The following is a 12,559-nucleotide window of genomic DNA, read 5'->3' as shown; positions in this document are numbered from 1 at the left end:
GTAAGTATAAACACTAGAGCGAAATGTGTACGGTGTCAATGCGCTTTTAATTAAGTCGATTATTCTGTGCGTATAAACGTAGTATATGCTTTTACTCTCAAATTACCGGATCCGGTCAGGATTGTACTTGTATTCGAATTAAAAGTTCTAAGGGCAGTTTTCTTAAGTAGTTTTTAAAATTTATCTATCCTTCAAACACACTTTTTGAGAAAACAAAATTTATGTTTGAAGGACTAGTTCATTTTAAAATTGATTTGAAAAAAATGGCCCTAAGCAAATGATAGTTGTATTCCCGAACTAAGATTTTTCAAATCAGTTTTAAAATTTATTAGTCCTTCAAACACAACAAAGCGAAACACAAAACGTGTTGCCTATGTGTGCGTGTTATAGGGAATTTACATGATTCAACTTTCACAGTCGATTAGTTGAATCAAAAGTTGAACGAAAGTAGGCAGCTGGCCAACTTCATTGAAAGCGATTAGTTGAAAGGCCGTTTATACCAGGCGATTGTTGCTTTTAACTAAAAGTTGCGGACTAGGTGAACGAGGTAAACTCGGACTCGCTTCCCCCTCTTGCCCATACAAAACCGGTTTTAGGCCGTCTGAGTAGTTCAGTGTGCCGAATTTATGATTGCGATGTCCTATGAAGTATCGATTTGCCCCACTGAATCCATTTCTTATAGTTCGAAAAATTGGGTCTAGTTCGCTCTGCATCTCTTTTCTATGGTTACGAACGAGTTCTCAAATCGGCAGACGAAAAATGTAACATGATTTTCCATGCAGTATTTTTGGTTTTCCCATGTAGCAATTTTAAATTTTTTTCAAAGAAATGTGTTTTCTATTTGAATTAAAAGTTGTTTGAATGATTGTAAGAAGGCAATGAAAACTGAGCTTTTGAAAACACTTTCATGTACCTGCAGCTGTAGCTGAGTGTACAGAGGTGCGTGCTGTTATTGATTAGATTCCAGAAGGTAATACAATTTTTTGTTTTATGTTTCCAAACTATGAAAAAACACATGTGAAGTGCAAAACGAAAGCTTTTCGAATGAAAAAAAGCCGCCAACAAATATTTATTTAAAGTAAACAAAAGGTGACTTAGTTCCCCATCTGCATTCCTTTTTCGATCGTTCTGAAGCAGTAATAAATTCGTCACCTCAGATATAGATTTCTAATGAAAAAATTTTTGTATTCTGTGGGAGTTATTACGTATTCTGGGACTATTTTAGACTTAAGCGTATCACTGTAGGGAGTTCCATATTTTAGAAAGCGATGCAATTTTTATTATTCCTGCTTTTTGCATCAAAATACATTTTTTTTTTGAAAAAATGGACTTAGCAACTTTTTAGTCTTAGTAAGCTAGATACATATTTATGTATGTAAATAGTATAAGAAGTTATTAGGAAAAAGACCATGGACATACTGAATCTCAATAGATCTGCAGTAAGAGTCCTTACCGGCGTCATGACAGGACACTGTGCAATAGTAGCAATGCTTCAACGGTGGCGAATATTTAACAACAATTACTCTCAGCAGAGATTGCCATGATGAGGATGAGGAAGAGTCAGTGCAGGTCTACAGAAAAAGCTCTTGCGTTCACGCTTTTTCAACAGTCTGGGCGAGATAGCGGAGGTGAAACTATTGAATCTCCTCGGCTTCATTAGGAATAGCAATTGGTTCAGTAGAATAATGATTTGAAGCTACTCTTTCTATTATAGGTACTTGTCTCCTCCTGACACTCACTTAGCGGATTCTGTCTCCGAGTGAAAGTATGGACTAATCCACACCACCATTTTAATACCGTGACGATGGCAGCGCTCGTTGTTGCTGTTGCAACAGCAAACAAGTTCCCCAAACAGTTTTTGGGGAGTGTTGCTGGAGTGCCAGTCCTTGACCAAATATAAATCTTGGTCGTTCGGGTTACGTAGTCCCGACTGTCGTGGGAACGCCCGTAAGGTTTTTGGGCGCCCCATCTAAATGAATATTCGTTCCTTTACAGGGCAGCTTGCATTGTCTCGCTCATCGCATTTCTTACATGGCGATGATTTCAGCCTTAATCTTTCAAATTAGATCAACCAGAGGCCCCTTTTTCATTAAGGCTCCGGACATTTCCTCAAATCATAGCCCTTTTAACATTTTTCCTGGTCGTCATCAATATATCAATAGCACTTTAGGAAAAATCTTAAGTTTCAAAATGCCACAAAAAAGCGCCGAAATACGTAAACTTAATTTTGAGTCGTAGATTAAGAATCTGTACTCTGTTTTCCTAGGCCAGGTCATTTTCCCGAAATATTTTAAATTCTTATGAAAACCAATCTAAGTTTAACTGGTAAAAAATTAAAAAATAAGGATTTTTTTATTTTGTAAATTCTTTTCATTTTTTTCTAAATTCTGATCTTTTACAAACAAATCAAGCTACTAATGAAGAAAATAAATGGAAAAATTAAAAAGTTATGAATGGTCAAATGAAAATGCGTAATAATTTTGTTGTAGGAAGAATGGTACTCATACGCCATGTGTGAATATGTTATTTTGAAATTTTTCCCATTAAAGGTAAAATTGTTCCGTAATCTATACCTAAAATTAAGTCTACAATCCTTGGCGTTTTTTTTTTTTTGTGTCAATTTAGCCTTCTTGCAGTACATATGTATGTGTGTATGTATAAAAAAATGAGTTTCTGTTCGTTTCTAAGACCGCTATAGCATCCTAAACGATACATTCGATTAGTATGCAATTTTGGTGAGGTATTGTGTGTATAGTATATTCAAAAAGGTTTGCGTATTCATGCCGATATTTAGAAAATTTATGAACCGATTTGATTCGAACTTAGTACGCATATTACCCTTACAATAGAAAATAATTTAGCATAAAATTGGCCCGCCAGGTGGCACTGAAGTTGAGCTGTTTCGACAATTTGTATTTACGGACCGATTTAGTTCAAATTTGATATACACCTTCTTACACACATGGTGGTATATTGAGGCAACAGTTTTTCATTTTAAACATTTTGTTGGCAACTATTGGGATACATTCTTCAAGAGTGTATTGATCCGAGATTCGGCGTTTGTTAAAAAACGCACCCAATATAAGAAATGAGAACTATTGAATTAATATGGCATTCACACTATCTTGATTGCGCGTCAGTCATAGCTGCACACCCAAATAAATTAATTTCGCCTTAGAAAAATTGTCACTTAAATCAATTTAATTTCGCCGAAATTAAGATTCAAATTAAGAAAAAATTTTTTTTTGGCATTTAATTTAGGCGCCACTTTTGAAGTAATGTACAATACGCTTTTGAAGAATGGCTGCGATAGGTTGACTCGAGGTAATAGATTGCAAATATCATTTCTAACGGAAAGTCAATACTTTGCCTACGTTTATTTATTTACATACATACATATGTGCCGTCAAAAGAAGAGGACTAAAAAATGTGTTGGGTATAAATACTTTCTAGTATCTCGTATCCAGCTCTCGAAAAATATGTTTCACTCTTTCTATCGCTTGAAAAAATGCTGTAAATTTTCTTGAAGAAATACATAAATGTACGACTATTTATTTTCTTGAGAGCTACAAACTGATTTACGAAATTCTTTGTCACATTTTTCTGTAAAAAATGTCAACCTAACTAACTCGTACCATAATAGCCCTTTTGATCTTTATTTTAAAGGAACGGATAAGTTCATTAAAAATGGCAGTTAACCCTCAGAATGTACGGAAAAGTTAAGCAACAATTTTTACTAGGGCCCGCCCAATAAAGAATGATCCGATTAAACATTAGTGCGCTATAGTCTTTAAATAAATTTGGAGAGGTGCCATGAAAAAAACTTCAGAATCTATCCACTCCAAGTCAATAGCCAGCGGTTGTTACTGATTGTTAAAAATTGTTGTGTAAATTGTTTCTATAAACAAACATACATATGTACATACATACATACATATTTTCGTCTGCGAGCTCTGCACCTCTTTGAACTGTCTAGCGTTTTGTTCACAACGACGCCGGACATGCAATGAATGTCAATTTGTAGGACACAAATTGCACTCAGCTGGCAATGGTTAACACCATCTTCGAACAACAACAACAATAACCGCTACAACAACTAAGTACTAGTGCAACCATGTACCCATATGCAGCACACAAATTACGTTCGTTGGCATGAGTGTACACGTACATACATACTATATGTAAGCATCTTACAAAAAAAAAAAAAAACGAAATCAAACCTTAGTTAAATCTATTTTTAGCTTCAAACTGGTGTATTTGTACTGAGCGTGTTAGGCGCCATCCTGCGAAGGAGGGAGACGGTGAAAAGAGGAGGTGCACCGCCGAGCTTATCTATCGACACCAACTCTAATGGAAAACCACAACAACATCACAGACGGAGAGCAAACAAAATGCGCATGTCTCAACAACCCGCCGACCAGAGCAGCAGAAGGACCAGAGAATTACTTCGATGTGTGTCGACACATGACCATCGCAACGTTGACAGCAAACAGCAAACCAGCAAACCAAGAAATGCCGACACATTACAATTACAGCAACAATGCGGCTGTAACAATAACAATGCCAAAGGACAAATACAAAACCAATATTAAAGGATACGGCTGCACATGCCGATAAACGAATCAAAGGAGCAAAAACAAAGAACGTCGAAGCGCAATGAGGAAGCAGCCACGCCGCCACCACTCTTCATCCATAGCGACCAAGCAGGAGCTAGAGCGTTCACAGCGCGGGCTATCGAAAAACAAAATTGAAATCACATTTCAGTTGGACTCGCGTCATGCAATTCGTCTGAGTTAAGAACGCATCACTGCAGTGGCAATTCAATACATTTAAATGTTCGCACGCACACGCACACGCACATGTACATGCATAAAGGAAAATAACAGAGATTAGTCGCTCGGCAAACGGTTCGCCGCTGTTTTAGTGCTGGGAGTCGTAGTGATGAGGGGAAGCAATTAAGTCGCTCAAGCTCAAGGATAACATGAACATGTGTGTGGCCCTGAATGCCGAGTAAAAAGTTCGAAAGTGAAAAGTTTACCCAATTTAAGAATGTCTAAGGATGGCTAAGAGATGAAAGGAAATGCACATTTAATGAATTTCTAGGCAAGTGGCCTAACTCTGCAAGAAGTAAGTGAAGTTGATGGCAACAATAAAGTTATATGATCAAGTGCAAAAAATGTAAAGTAGAGGAGCGAGCGGGAAAAGCTCTATTACTAATTGCGGGTATAAATTACATGGCTTGCTGTTAAATTTAACTCGAAAAATCGTGGGCGATGATATTAGTGAAAAGTGAAGCGTTGACGTACTTATGTAAATAAAAAGTGTTGAAGAGGGGCTTGGTGTTACAAGGGTTGCATGCGAGCGCGTAAGTGCATTTTGGTCGTTGGTACGATTGGTGTAAATTAATGATGTACGTGTGTGTATGTGTGTTGTGCAACTGTGTTTCCATTTATAGCGCACGATTTGCCAAATGAGACTTTCAATCACTTCCAAGCGCTTCCAAATTTTAAGTTTTCCACCCTTGCTTTGGTAGACGATTCATACCTTCTTTTATGTTGTGCCGCACTTTTAATAAAATATAAATTTCATGGTTTTCTGTTTTCATCAGCACCTCCTCCTTTTAATATGAAAACTATGGAAAAATTGTAGACCTACACTACGTATACGCAACCACGAATGGCTTGTGTCCATACATATTTATGTGAACAAATAATCAGTTTGCTCATGAATATAGTTGTAATTGCGGTTGAGGAACTAAGAATACCAATTACAGTGAAGAAAATCAATATTTTATTAATACCAAACAAATTCTCGTAGCCAAGTACTTAATTTCAAAACTAGCGCACGCCACGCAACGCAGTTTAGATGTACAAAACTGTTGGTCCGTAGATAGGAATTTTGGTATAATAAATACTAACCCAGCGAAAAAACACACACTTTTTCAGTTGAAAGATAGAGAATAATGCAGTCGGTTTGGACACTAAATCGGAACTAGTCCGACTTGGAATAGGGCATATAACAACAATCGGTTATTAGAGATATGGCAAAGGAGTATACATACATACATATGTATGTATGCAAGTATTGATACAGTGCAAGTAGATGCTAAAAAACCTAGGATTCGCCGGTATAAAATGTACAACTACAACATAATAACATCGATCAGGTCCACTACACCTATAACGCTCAATCAGTTTTCTTTAACCCAGTATCGTCGATAGGACCTCATAGTTAGGCGAGGTCGAAAAGGCTTATCCCGTTAAAATTGATTGATTTGTATCTGTCGTCTATCACAACGTTAATTTATAAAATTTTTCTTTGTTTGATCAGGGTGGCTTTCTGAATGTTTTTATGTTGGTGGCTGGTACTACTAACTACCATGTTCCGTACATCGGCGAAGTCGACCAATCTCACAACGCTGCCAGAGATATTATCCTGGTGCTCAATGTACTTAGAACCAAATATTTTACTAAATATGTATCTTTTTCCAGGGGCTCGTAGTTTCGCTCGTTGGTATCATCGTCTTTCTACTCCGGATTTTGTTGAATTCCGCTTTTATGCGGATTGTGGTAATTCGTTCACTGATTAAAGTGAACCTAGAGACAAGAGTTCGGATGAGATGCCCGATTACAACACCCCAGACAGATGCGAGCCACTTGCTGTATTGCTGTGATGTCAGTGATCATATTTTTCGAGGATATCCAGTAAATAAACAGAGGTGAATTCCCTACAGAGGGTTCGGATATTCCAGGTGCACATGCATAAATCTAAGTCCTTGTTTCGTTTGAGACGTCATCTATGGGAAAGTAGGTTATTATCCGACACTTCTATGGCAATTTCTTTGGATTGGCATTTTACAGACACAACTAACGTCAGTGCACCCTTAAAGCAAATAAGTCTTAGCAGCTCCAAGAAGCTCCTCACGAGTTGGCTACTGCATTTCGTGTGTTCCTTAGGTCAGCTCCCGCAAACGCTTATACGCTCGGTTGCGGCCATCCCTACTGATGATCAGAACTTCTCCGAATTATCCATTTAAGCTTACAATTTGCTCCCTGCGGCACGGCGCGGAATTGCGGCTTAACTTTTATCTGCTCAGTACTGTAAGTTGAAGTGCAGACATATGTAAATACATACATAATTGCATACTAAACTTGAAAATTACTTCAAAACTCAACTTATCTGAAGAACGATGATATTAAATATGAAGAGGCTGCGCGAAGTGAATCTCCAACTGCCACACAAGAAAGGAAATATGTAATAATGAACGAATGCAAAGGCATATACATATGTAAATACATACATACACTAGGCGACAAATGAAGGTGTACACCTTGCTCTAATATAATATTTACAATTATTTTCATGAAAATCCCGTTAATATTTGAGAATTTATTTTTTTTTTGAGACTGTTTTTGCGTTTTTTTTTTATATAACATGCTTATATAGAAAAAAGTTCAAAAATCCGTCACTACAAAAATTCTCAAAAATGAACGCGATTTTTTAGCCGTTTTAAACTTGCACTTCATTGGACTGAAATTGAAGGGGAATTCTAAATAAAAAGTTCAAAATTTTGATAAATCTTTTTTGAATTTTTGTGAACTTTATTTAAAGTGTGAAACTTTGATTTACATGGTTTATGTTAAAGAATGAACTATATTTTTTTATAAACAACACGACTACTAACCCTGAAAATATCATTCCTGTACATTGACCTGTTGGTCAGTTATAGTCATTTATTGAAAAGCAAAAAGTGTCGAAAAGCTCAGTTTTTGCCATGTTTGAGAAGCTGTAGCAAAGAAAGCCTAAGGGGAATGTTCTATGACCTTTTATTTTTTTGCGAGAGCTTCTCAAATATTGCAAAAAAACACAATTTTTTGGCACTTTGATATCGGTTTTCTTAAAATCTCATTGAAACTTTGTACTTACGGATTTGTAATCAGCACAAAAAAGTCTATGAAAAACCGCTTTAAAACTTGCTGCACCAAAATCAGTGTTGCCCTGTGCAAAAAATGCGAACAAATTTTCATGAAAATAATTGTGAATATTATATAAAAACATGGTGTACACTTTCATTTGTCGCCTAGTGTACATACATACCTATTAATGTAGTACGAAAGATAAAGAGAAAGTGAAAAAGTAATACTTAAGTAAAAGGGCTCTTGTAGAATAAAAATATCAGTTAATTGACTTGATATGTATGTACGTAAATTCATTGCATTACATGTTTTAAAAGGTTTAATAAAAAAAATACAATTTGTCCAAAAACACAGAATGGCCTGCTGAGGATCCTGCTGAATGAATCAAAGATCTAAGGACCAATCATACAACGCTGCAGCTGTGGGCATGAATCGCCAGCACAGGGGAGGTAAGATAGAGGACAGAGAACTGTCTGATCTGTCACTGACACGATTCAAGAATCTCCAACAATTATAGTTAAGAAATAAAAGAGACTGTATTTCTGAACGCACCCTATACTCATCCCCAGCTCGACAGGAATGACATGGTCCACACAAAACAATCTTTGAGAAAAGGTCCAAAGTTGAAATAAAACCACGCATGGAAGTCCCAAGGAATCGCGACACAGTACAACTGATGTGGGTCCCGGGCATTAAAGGCAATTACAGTAGCGGGAAGCGTGGAGGCGAGCAGCGGAACCATACCTTGCTTTAGGGCCACATAGTATCAGAGAATTCATGCGATTTGGGAGGCTAATTACCCTCAACTTAAGGCATATAAAAAACATACTGCCGGATTTTTAAAGGAACACTCGCAGTCGCTAGAAGAAGACATACGAATATTCGCTCTCAGCTACCCACGAAACTATAGGATTTAATTAGGGCTATAGCTTTACCTTAGCCGCCTTTTCGTTTACCATGGTAGTGTGGTGGGCTCGAGAGATGCAGCAACATAACACAACTGAAGATTCTTCTAGCATAAAAGTTTCGGAAATTTTCCTATTGGGATGTCGTGCTAGAATTTTTTACGCTTTCTTTTTAGATAAATACATAAACATATGTGCATATATGTATGTATGGACAAATGGCTCTTTACTTGTCGTCTATTTGTGGCATTACATGTATGCGTGTACATATGTATGTATATATCCGTCAGGAAACGCGGCTAGTTTATAGCTAACTTTTAAATGGCCAGCAGTCAATTAGTTGTAACTTTTTATTACTTATCTCCTTCGGCCGTAACTATCTACTTTTGAAGGTTGATGACCGAAAAAAGTGAGAATCGGTTTCATCTGCATTAGATGTTAAAATCTATAATGTTCAGACATCGGCAATCTATAATGTTCACACTTCGGCCAGTTACAATTTCATTATAGCTCTGATCCAATACTTTTCGTGTCAAATTCTGTAAAAATGTCAAACAGCAAAATTACTCTCCGAAGTGAGAGTAGAAAGTGAGTAACAACCGAAAAGTACGGGAACAAAAGAGCATTTTTCCTGTAAAAACGTCAAACAGCTGATCGCTTGACACTTTTCATGATTTTACCAGAAGAAGCAGTTTGGGCAAAATCTTGCAACCGCATTCTCTACACAACTCTCCAAAAATAGCTCTCATTTACAGGATTTTGCAGCAAGGGAATATTTTTCCTGCAACTTCGTGTAAGTTCGTGTAAAAATCTGTAAGTTCATGGAGTACTGGACCAGAGCTTATACATATTTATAGATTACATATTTGCTTATTTGTTTACATGTTCTTTTGTAGGTGGTCCCCTAATTGGAATCCATAACAAACATAACAACAAAATAATAATATACAAGTGCAAAAAAAGTGTATTCAAAGTAATTTTTATACGAGAATGTTTAAATAGAAGCTTGTTTAAAGAAAACAAATTCGGGCATGACTGCATGACTCGCAAAAAAGCTTACTATAATTTGGTTATTTTTTACCATTTGATAATTCTTTTCTGCAGGGTACTTATTTAGGCATACATATATATGTACATACATAGCATACAAATGTCGCAGTTAATGTCGTGAGTATATGTAGACATTTCGTAAGTTGTTATTTGCTTTTTCTCCTACTCAGAAGGATTTATTTTTATATATTTTTTACTAAAAAATTTGGCAACCGTTTGTCCACAACCAACAACAGCAATGACGAGTACATAACAAGCGACAAAGAGTCAACCAATTTAGCCGCTCATCTGTTGCTGTTCAATGTAGCTGCCACTCGAGCCCCAACATTTCATACAGACAGACGCTCGCACTGATGTCGTTACTTCGTTGCACTGTATTTGTACAGATGTACACCCTGCAGAAAAAATGTATCAATTGATAAAAAGTAACCCACTTGTAGTTAGCTTTTTTGCGGGATTTCTATAAAATATATAACTTGTAGTTATCTGCATAAAGCTAACCTGAAACTAGTTGACAAGTAATGCATTAGTAATACAGACGCAATCGGGAGATTGTTTTCTTTAAACGCGTTTCTATTTAAATATCCTGCACTTCACAAATACTTTCTCGAATTGAGGACAAATAAAAGGAAGATCGAAATTTCATATTACCATTTTGAAATTATGTCTGACGGAGTTCGAATATGGCACTACCTACAGCAGAATATGTAAACATATATGAAATGAAATGAAATAAAAATAAAGTAAATAAGTAAATAAATAGAAAAGTAAAAAATAAATACAAAAATATTTTTTGTTTTTCCTACTGATAGTTTATGTCTAAAAATAGTTAGTTACAAGTTAGTAACATCAAATACAGATGTAACCACCCTGGACTATTTCGCGGCCATCGCCATGCCAAATATAGTTAGCTTCCCTCAAAGGAAATATACAAATAATAGTGGTCTTTAGTTCCTTCCTAATCAATTTCAAGTTAATTTATAGTTAGATACATTTCCTGCAGGGTATGTACTACATGTGTACTTGTGTGTGTGTGTATGTGTGTGTACATACATACTAAACTGATAAGGGTGCACTCTGTGCGGACTTTTAGTATGTGAACTCTTGTGCATGCAATGAGGTGCGTTGCGGTCAAAGCTCCGACGTAAAGCGATTGCATTTAAATTTACTTTGAAGTAACTATAAATAAAACACAAATTGCATGAATCGCAAACTGTCAATTAGCGCTCATTGTCTCAATGCGAGGCCAAAATTTGCGCCACACAAACAGCTCCTGCAGTGATCCCTGTTGCAGTCAGGCATCACTTCGCAAACGTTCCCATCGAGTAGTACTGGTTCCACTTCGCTGAAGTGTGTTTGATCGCAGTACAACGAGTGTAGTGTTAGCCTGTGTTTCCTGTGTAAATGGAAACCCAGAAGGCCGTGTAGAGTCCCTGAACTACGGTGCAGTCGAGTGCTCGATTTTTTTTTCTAACGGAAATATTCGAAATATCAGAGCAAAATTGACAGCGCTGACTTGCAGCGATCGACGCATCTATACAATAAGGTTGTGAGTGTTTGCATACCACTCTATGTGCGACAATTAAGAATCGCGCGAAGCATCTAGCGGAGCAAGGAAATAGGTAACTAGTACATAAAAATATCACGAACGCGAAAGTCCAAAACGCCACAAAAAAAATAAAATTAAAAAAAATACGCGGCCAAGTGCGCGAGGTGTAAAAGAAATGGAAATGTGGAAAATCGCGTACATAGCTGCGCAATGATCGTCGCCTGACACGATCTGTGACAACAATAGCAACAGCGGCGACTACCAGCAGAGCAGCGGTCGCTGGTCTAACAGCCCCATCAGATTAAAAATACAACGAACGACGAACGGACGCACGTTGGAATGAACGCTCCGCCGATCCGTTTAGTAATATCAAATATATCGAAATTTTTTATTTTTCGTCAGTGACTGTGCGCATGAGATTATCGCAGCAAGTAGATAAATTGAGTCTGGCAACGCGAAGTCGAGTAAAAGGAACTAAAGTGCATTTGAAACCGCTTTAAAAAATCACACAAGCTTAACTTTGTTCTTTAGAGATCCGCAGAGAAAGACGCCGAACGCGCGGCTTTTCAAAGAGGTTACACACTGGCGGCTGCAGTTAACGCAGCAATGAAAACGGCGACGTGGGGCGATGGTATAGCGACGACAGCAACGACAGTAACTGGTGCTGTGAGTTTGTGAGCTATTAGCTGTGTGCTGCGAGGTGTCCGGCTTCAGTTAGCGCGACTGTTGACGGGAGCAAGCAACTTTGTGTGACCGGACCGCAGGCATCCAGCAACCATTTAGTCGGCGATTAGACGGCGCTTGTGATGAGAAAAGGCCGCTGAGCGCGCGTGATTGAAATAAAGTAAACGTATTTTTTTTTTTACTTTTATGATTTAAAAGCGAGTGCGTCTCCATATTTAAAAAAAAAAAAAAGTCAACGTTTGTGTTCAAGCTAGCGCCAGCAGCTGAAAGAAACAACAAAAATCCAACAGCAGTTTGCCAAATGAAAAAGCAACGAAATGATAATTTAAATCATCACATTAAAAATAACTCAAGAAAAAGAAAAATAAATATCCGTGCTACTTAAAATAAAAGCAACGGCAATAAAGAATAAAAAAAAAAATAAGTAAAAATAATATGTATTAAAGAAAGTGTGT

The 12,559-nt window shown here is 37.1% G+C and overlaps 1 protein-coding gene across 1 annotated transcript in view; it reads right to left on the bottom strand.

Annotated features, from left to right (window-relative positions):
- The window catches only part of LOC118747989, a 72,291-nt gene that overhangs the window by 49,575 nt on the left and 10,157 nt on the right, over positions 1–12,559 (bottom strand). The gene's annotated exons all lie outside the window — the stretch shown is intronic.

The sequence above is a fragment of the Rhagoletis pomonella genome, unplaced genomic scaffold, assembly GCF_013731165.1.
Source record: "Rhagoletis pomonella isolate Grant_MI unplaced genomic scaffold, Rhpom_1.0 Rhpom_scaffold_00012, whole genome shotgun sequence".
NCBI classification, from domain to species: domain Eukaryota; kingdom Metazoa; phylum Arthropoda; class Insecta; order Diptera; family Tephritidae; genus Rhagoletis; species Rhagoletis pomonella.
This window is presented reverse-complemented; position numbering and strand designations above follow the sequence as displayed.